Below are 6,000 nucleotides of genomic sequence, written 5' to 3'. Positions count from 1 at the left end.
CATAAACAATTTGAAATGGGGATTTACCTGTAGATCTATTCACTGAGCTATTGTAAGCAAACTCTACCTGGGGCAATGCCAAATCCCACTACTTGGGCTTCTCTCCAACAATGCACCTTAACAGGTTACCCAAACTACAATTGACTACCTTTGTTTGCCCATCGATTTGAGGGTGATAGGCACTGCTAAACTACAGCTTAGTCCCCATCTTCTTCCATAAAGTTCGCCAAAAATGACTAAAGAACTTTGTATCTCGATCAAAGACAATGGTTTTTGACACACCATGCAACCTAACAACTTCTGAAAAAAACAATTCGGCCACTCGTGTTGCATCACTAGTTTTCTTACAAGAAATAAAATGAACCATTTTACTGAATCTGTCAACAACCACAAAAATAGAATCATTACCTCGTTGTGTATTTGGCAATCCCAAAACAAAGTCCATGCTCAAATCTGTCCATGGTTCTAGAGGTACGGGAAGTGGCATGTACAACCTTGTATTCTATGAGTGCCCTTTAGCAACCTGACAGATCCTACACCTTGCCACATATCTAGTTACATCTCGTTAATTTCATCTTTGGCCAGTATTATTTATCTTCAATTAAGGTTATTGTCTTATCCTTGCCAAAATGTCCAGCCAAACCACTACTATGAAATTCCCTGATGATATTCTCCCTCATGGAACCAACTGGAATACATAACTGTTTCCCTTTGAAGAGATAGCCATCTTGCATAAAGTATTCACCTTGAATATCAGACATATGTCTAGCTATTGGGTTCTTGAACTGTTCCACAATCTCCCAGAAGTCATTGTCAAACTCATACAAATCTTTGATTGCATCAAAACCAACTACCTCATTCTCCATTGTTGTTAGAAGTACAACACATCTGCTCAATGCATTTGCAACTTGGTTTTGCTTTCCTGATTTGTGCTTCAAAACAAATGTATAGCCTTGTAAGAATGAAACCCATTTTGCATGTCTACTACTCAACTTCTTTTGTGAGTTCAGATATTTTAATGCGACATGATCTGTGAACAAGACAAACTCCTTTGGCACTAAATAATGCCTCCAATGTTGCAAGGCTTGCACAAGTGCATAAAACTCTAGATCATATGTAGAATAGTTCTTCCTTGCCTCATTCAACTTTTCACTAAAAAAGGCGATTGGTTTACCTGCTTGGCTAAGAACAGCTCCAATACCTACATGTGAGGCATCACAATCAACTTCAAACACTTTTTCGAAGTCTGGTAATGCTAATATGGGAGCTTCAGTTACCTTCTATTGAGAAACTTGAAACTTTCTTCAACCTCATTGGTCCACATGAATTCCTTTCCTTTGGTACAATCTGTTATGGGTGCAACAATACTGCTAAAATTCTGAATAAACTTTCGATAAAATGTGGCCAGACTATGAAAACTTCTTACCTCTGTTATGTTCCTAGAACTAGGCCATTCCAGAATTGTTCTAACCTTCTCTGAATCCATCTTGATACCTTGTGCAGAAATAATAAATCCCAGAAATACTAGACTCTCTTGCATAAAACTACACTTTTGCAGGTTTGCATAAAGTTTCTCTTTCCTCAACACATCCAATATGATCCGCAAATGCTGCAAATGCTCCTCTTTGCTCTTACTAAAAATTAAAATGTCATCAAAATAAACTACAACGAACTTACCAATGTAAGGTCGAAGCATTGTATTCATCAGTCGCATGAAGGTACTGGGTGCATTAGACAACCCAAATGGCATCACCATCCACTCATATAATCCATCTCTAGTCTTGAAAGCAGTCTTCCATTCATCCCCTTCTCAAATCCGAATCTGGTGATACCCACTTCTCAAATCAATTTTACTGAAATACTAGGCCCCTGCAAGAACATCCATCATGTCATCCAAGTGAGGTATAGGGAACCGGTATTTGATAGTGATTCTATTGATTGCACAACTATATGTGCACATCCTCCATGTACCATCTTTCCTTTGCTATTAATAATGCTGGTACAGCACATGGGCTCATGCTTTCTCACACAACACCTTTCTTCATAAGCTCCATCACCTGCTTGTTGAGTTCTGCATGTTGTGTAGGGCTCATCCTATATGCTACCTGATTAGGTAAAGATGCTCCCAGAATTAGATCAAGATGATGTTGAATATCTCGTTTCGGTGGAAGACCATCAGGTAGCTCATCACATATAACATCACTATATTCTTTGAGTACCTTTGCTACTTCAGCAAGTATTTGTATCCCTCCTCCTTCCTCCTTTTGTACCATTAATGCATAACAAAATCCTGTCACTTTCATCTCCTTAACAAGCTCTCTTTCAGACAACATATTCTTATCTTCCCCTACATCCTTAAGGGGTAATAAGATGACTTTCGATCCCTCCTTCCAAAATGTATATGTATTCCTTTCCCCATCATGCATGACCTTTTTGTCATATTGCCAAGGCCTCCCCAATAATACATGATATGCATCCATTGGGATGACATCACACCAGACCTCATCTTTGTAAGTTTTGCCTATAACAAACTTGATCAGGCACCTTTTATCAACAGTAGTTCTTCATTCCCCTTCTTAAACCATGCAATACGGTAAGGGTGAGGATGTTTCTCACATTGTAAATTCAACTTATCTACCATCTCTCTGGAAACCATATTCTCACAACTACCGCTGTCAATAATAACGTGACATACCTTTCCTCCTGAGGTGCATCTGGTTTGAAAAATATTGGTTTGAAGCCATGAGTCATCAGAGCTTTGAATTTGTGTTTTCTCCTTCTCTGGGATTATCAAGGTTCTCCTTATCATGAGGTTTTCTCCTACGTCTGGGAGAACTTCTAAATCTGCTCCATCATTTTCAGATTTAGCTAAAATCACCCTAGACGGTCCTCCTTGATTTCTATCTTGCATGTTAAAATTTGAGCACTCAAATGCTCTGTGGCCTTCTTCCCCACACCTAAAACAAGTGAATGGTCTCCTTTGGCTTTCCCATCCTCTACCACCACCATAACCTCTTCCTCTTTGAAACCCTCATCCTCGTTGTAGATTAGAGGACTCTGGGCGGGTATCATCTTGCTTCTCTACTCCTTGATTTGAATCTCCTCTACCATAACTTGAGCCACCACGTGAAGGATATGAAGTACCCCTTCTTCCTCCTCTATTCCTTTGAAAATACTATCTATTTTTCTTTTCTTCTGCCTTTAGAGCCAGTTGATAGGCCTCTTCCATACTATTGATCCGGTGCATGCTTAATTCATCCTGAATTGAAAACTTCAATCCATTTACATACCTAGCAGCCATTTGTTCATCAGACTCTTGATGCTCAACCCGAATGGACAACTGGTAAAATTCATCTGTGTAATCTTGTACAGTAGATAAGTTTTGCTTCATATTTTGAAATCTGCGAAACAGAGTTTGTGCATAGTCTAAAGGCAAAAACTTTTCTCTTAATTTCTTCTCCATCTTGCTCCAGGTTTTGATCTTCTCTTTTCTTTTCCTCGTTCGCTCCTTTTGTAGATGATCCCACTAGATCATTGCATGACCCTTTAACTTATTGCATGCAAACTTACCTTTTTTCCTCTGTCATAGATTTCCACTCAAAAAATTTCTCCATCTCATTCAGCCAATCAATCAGCTCCTCTGGTTTAAGACTACTTGCATATTCTGAAACTTCAACTTTAATTCCTTCATTCTTCCCTTCTAATGCGCTAAGCATCCTCTCTTCAAAATTTCCATGATTTACTGGCTCTTCTTCAAACTCTTCAGATTGATCTGTATCTCCTTCATCAGAATTATCTTCCCTTTGCTTCAGTCTCTGATTTTCCATTATATTCATGAGCTCTTCAACTTGCCTTTTGAGGTTTTGTATGTCTCTATGCATCTGAGCAAGACCTCTTCCTCTTCCTCTCCCAACCATCTTCCTGCTCTGATACCAGATGATGTAGCCAGTTAAAACACAACCAATATATCAAGGAATAATCAGAAACAACACAAGTCTAGATCAATTTTCTTCATTATTCTTCTGCAACTTCAACCATTCTGCCATTACAATAAAAAAATACCTATTTTAAACAATCACCAAAAATTTCCTTTTTGGGCAGATTTTTACAAAATCCAAAAATTGCCATTTAAGGAAATTTTCAAATCTATCCCAAAAATCACGAAATCTTCTATAAATCCAAAAAACATTCCTACGACACAAAAAAACAACTTTCTAATCTCAAAGAGATTGCGAGCTAAAAATTAACTAAAAAACTAACTTTCTAAAAACTCGAAAAAAAGAGTAAAAGCCAATTTTGAGGCCTTAGATGAAGGAATCCGACCCTGAAAATTTAAAGATTTGGGGGCCCTACCGAACTTGTTTCACCAGCAATCCAATCAACTCCTCAAGATCTAAGTCCACGTAAAATTTCAGCCCAATCGGACAACCGAGTCAAAAGTTATGACCCCGCGAAGTCCTTGCATCATTTACTGATTAGGCCGACCTCCAACTGTCATGTGTAGTAGTGGGAATCAAATGCTATGGGGGAGATATAACACCTACCCCATTTCAAATTGGGCCCCATTTGAGAGGGATCAGGGCATTTGGGGGCACCCTAGTCCAGCCTAGGACATTTCACGCCTTAGTCTTTCTAAAAATAGGACCAAAATAGTCAGCTAGGGGGTAGGTATCCCACAGTAGGACCAGCCAAAGGGTGTTCATGACATCAAAGTTGGAGAAAAGGGTCAAACCAAACCTAAAGAGGGGACAAGGATAGGACACACAAAAGTAGGAGTACAAAAATGAGGTGTAAATTGGACCACTTACAATTTATGATGTTTCACATAGCTAGAGACCATAATGGCAAAACTAAATGTGAAAAAATTGAACATTTGGGGGTGACAACTATATCATCCTAAATTGTACTCCCTTAAAATTTGGTCCACATTTTGGCTCTCCTCTTAGCGTTCATGTCTCGAAGCTGGACTAGGACCTAATTCTTGCCATATCATTCAAATCTAGCCTCCTCCATTTTCACATCACATGGCCCCTTAATTTTGGCCCTAAAATGGGGTAGGAGCAAGGCATGGTGCCATGGTCCTCATTGGGACCAAGGTGTGACGCCATGGTCCTCATTGGAACCAGGGCATGGCACCTTAGTCCTCTCAAATAGGACCTTAATTTGGTCCCCCTCAATGATCACAATGAGCTATTGGGATTGTGATCTCCATGTCAGCCTATGTTGAAAAATTAAGGTATGTTTTGATGGGAAAGTATATAAGGAGGTCCATACCTTTCATTTGATCAATAAGAGAGATCACAAAGGATAATAAAGAAAATCATAAGGCTCCCATTCAAGAAATGAAGTATTCATCATCAAGCATTTCTAGAGATCTTCAAGGATACATAGTCTTCATTTATCCATTTTGGAGCAACATTACATCATTTATATGTAAGAAGATGTGTGTGGTTAGGATTTTTTCATGTTCATGCCATTTCATAGAACATATGTCCTTACATTCAAGAAAGAAAGTATCATTATCATTCATTGCAAATTTGAGGTATATCTTTCCATTATTTATTTCAGTATCTACAACATTTCATTCATGGTTAATTCCTAAACCAAGGTTTGACTTAGGAGAAACCCTATTTCCAACCTATTAGCCATTCTTTCTATGTGCAGGAAACAGGTACAGAGCTAAGATCTTCTAAATAAGCATTATTTATAGTGATGAATCGATCCCCCATTAGAGTGCATAAAGTTCAGAGCACTAGGGTGTCGCCGAAATGGTCCTGAATTTTTAAGATCTTTTTTCTGGAACAAGTATGAATCTGTTAATATTGCTTAGATCCAAGTTTGTGGCTCAATCTAATGACTGTAGCTTACTATTTCTGCATTTATACCTTCATTTTCAACACTTTTACCCTAATTTCAGTAATTCAACTCACAAAAGAGATCTAATCAATCCAATCATAATTTTTAGTGCTAATCCTTGCTAGTTTGTGACTAGATTTATTG

Source organism: Cryptomeria japonica, chromosome 5, assembly GCF_030272615.1.
Source record: "Cryptomeria japonica chromosome 5, Sugi_1.0, whole genome shotgun sequence".
Lineage (NCBI taxonomy): Eukaryota > Viridiplantae > Streptophyta > Pinopsida > Cupressales > Cupressaceae > Cryptomeria > Cryptomeria japonica.
This window is presented reverse-complemented; position numbering follows the sequence as displayed.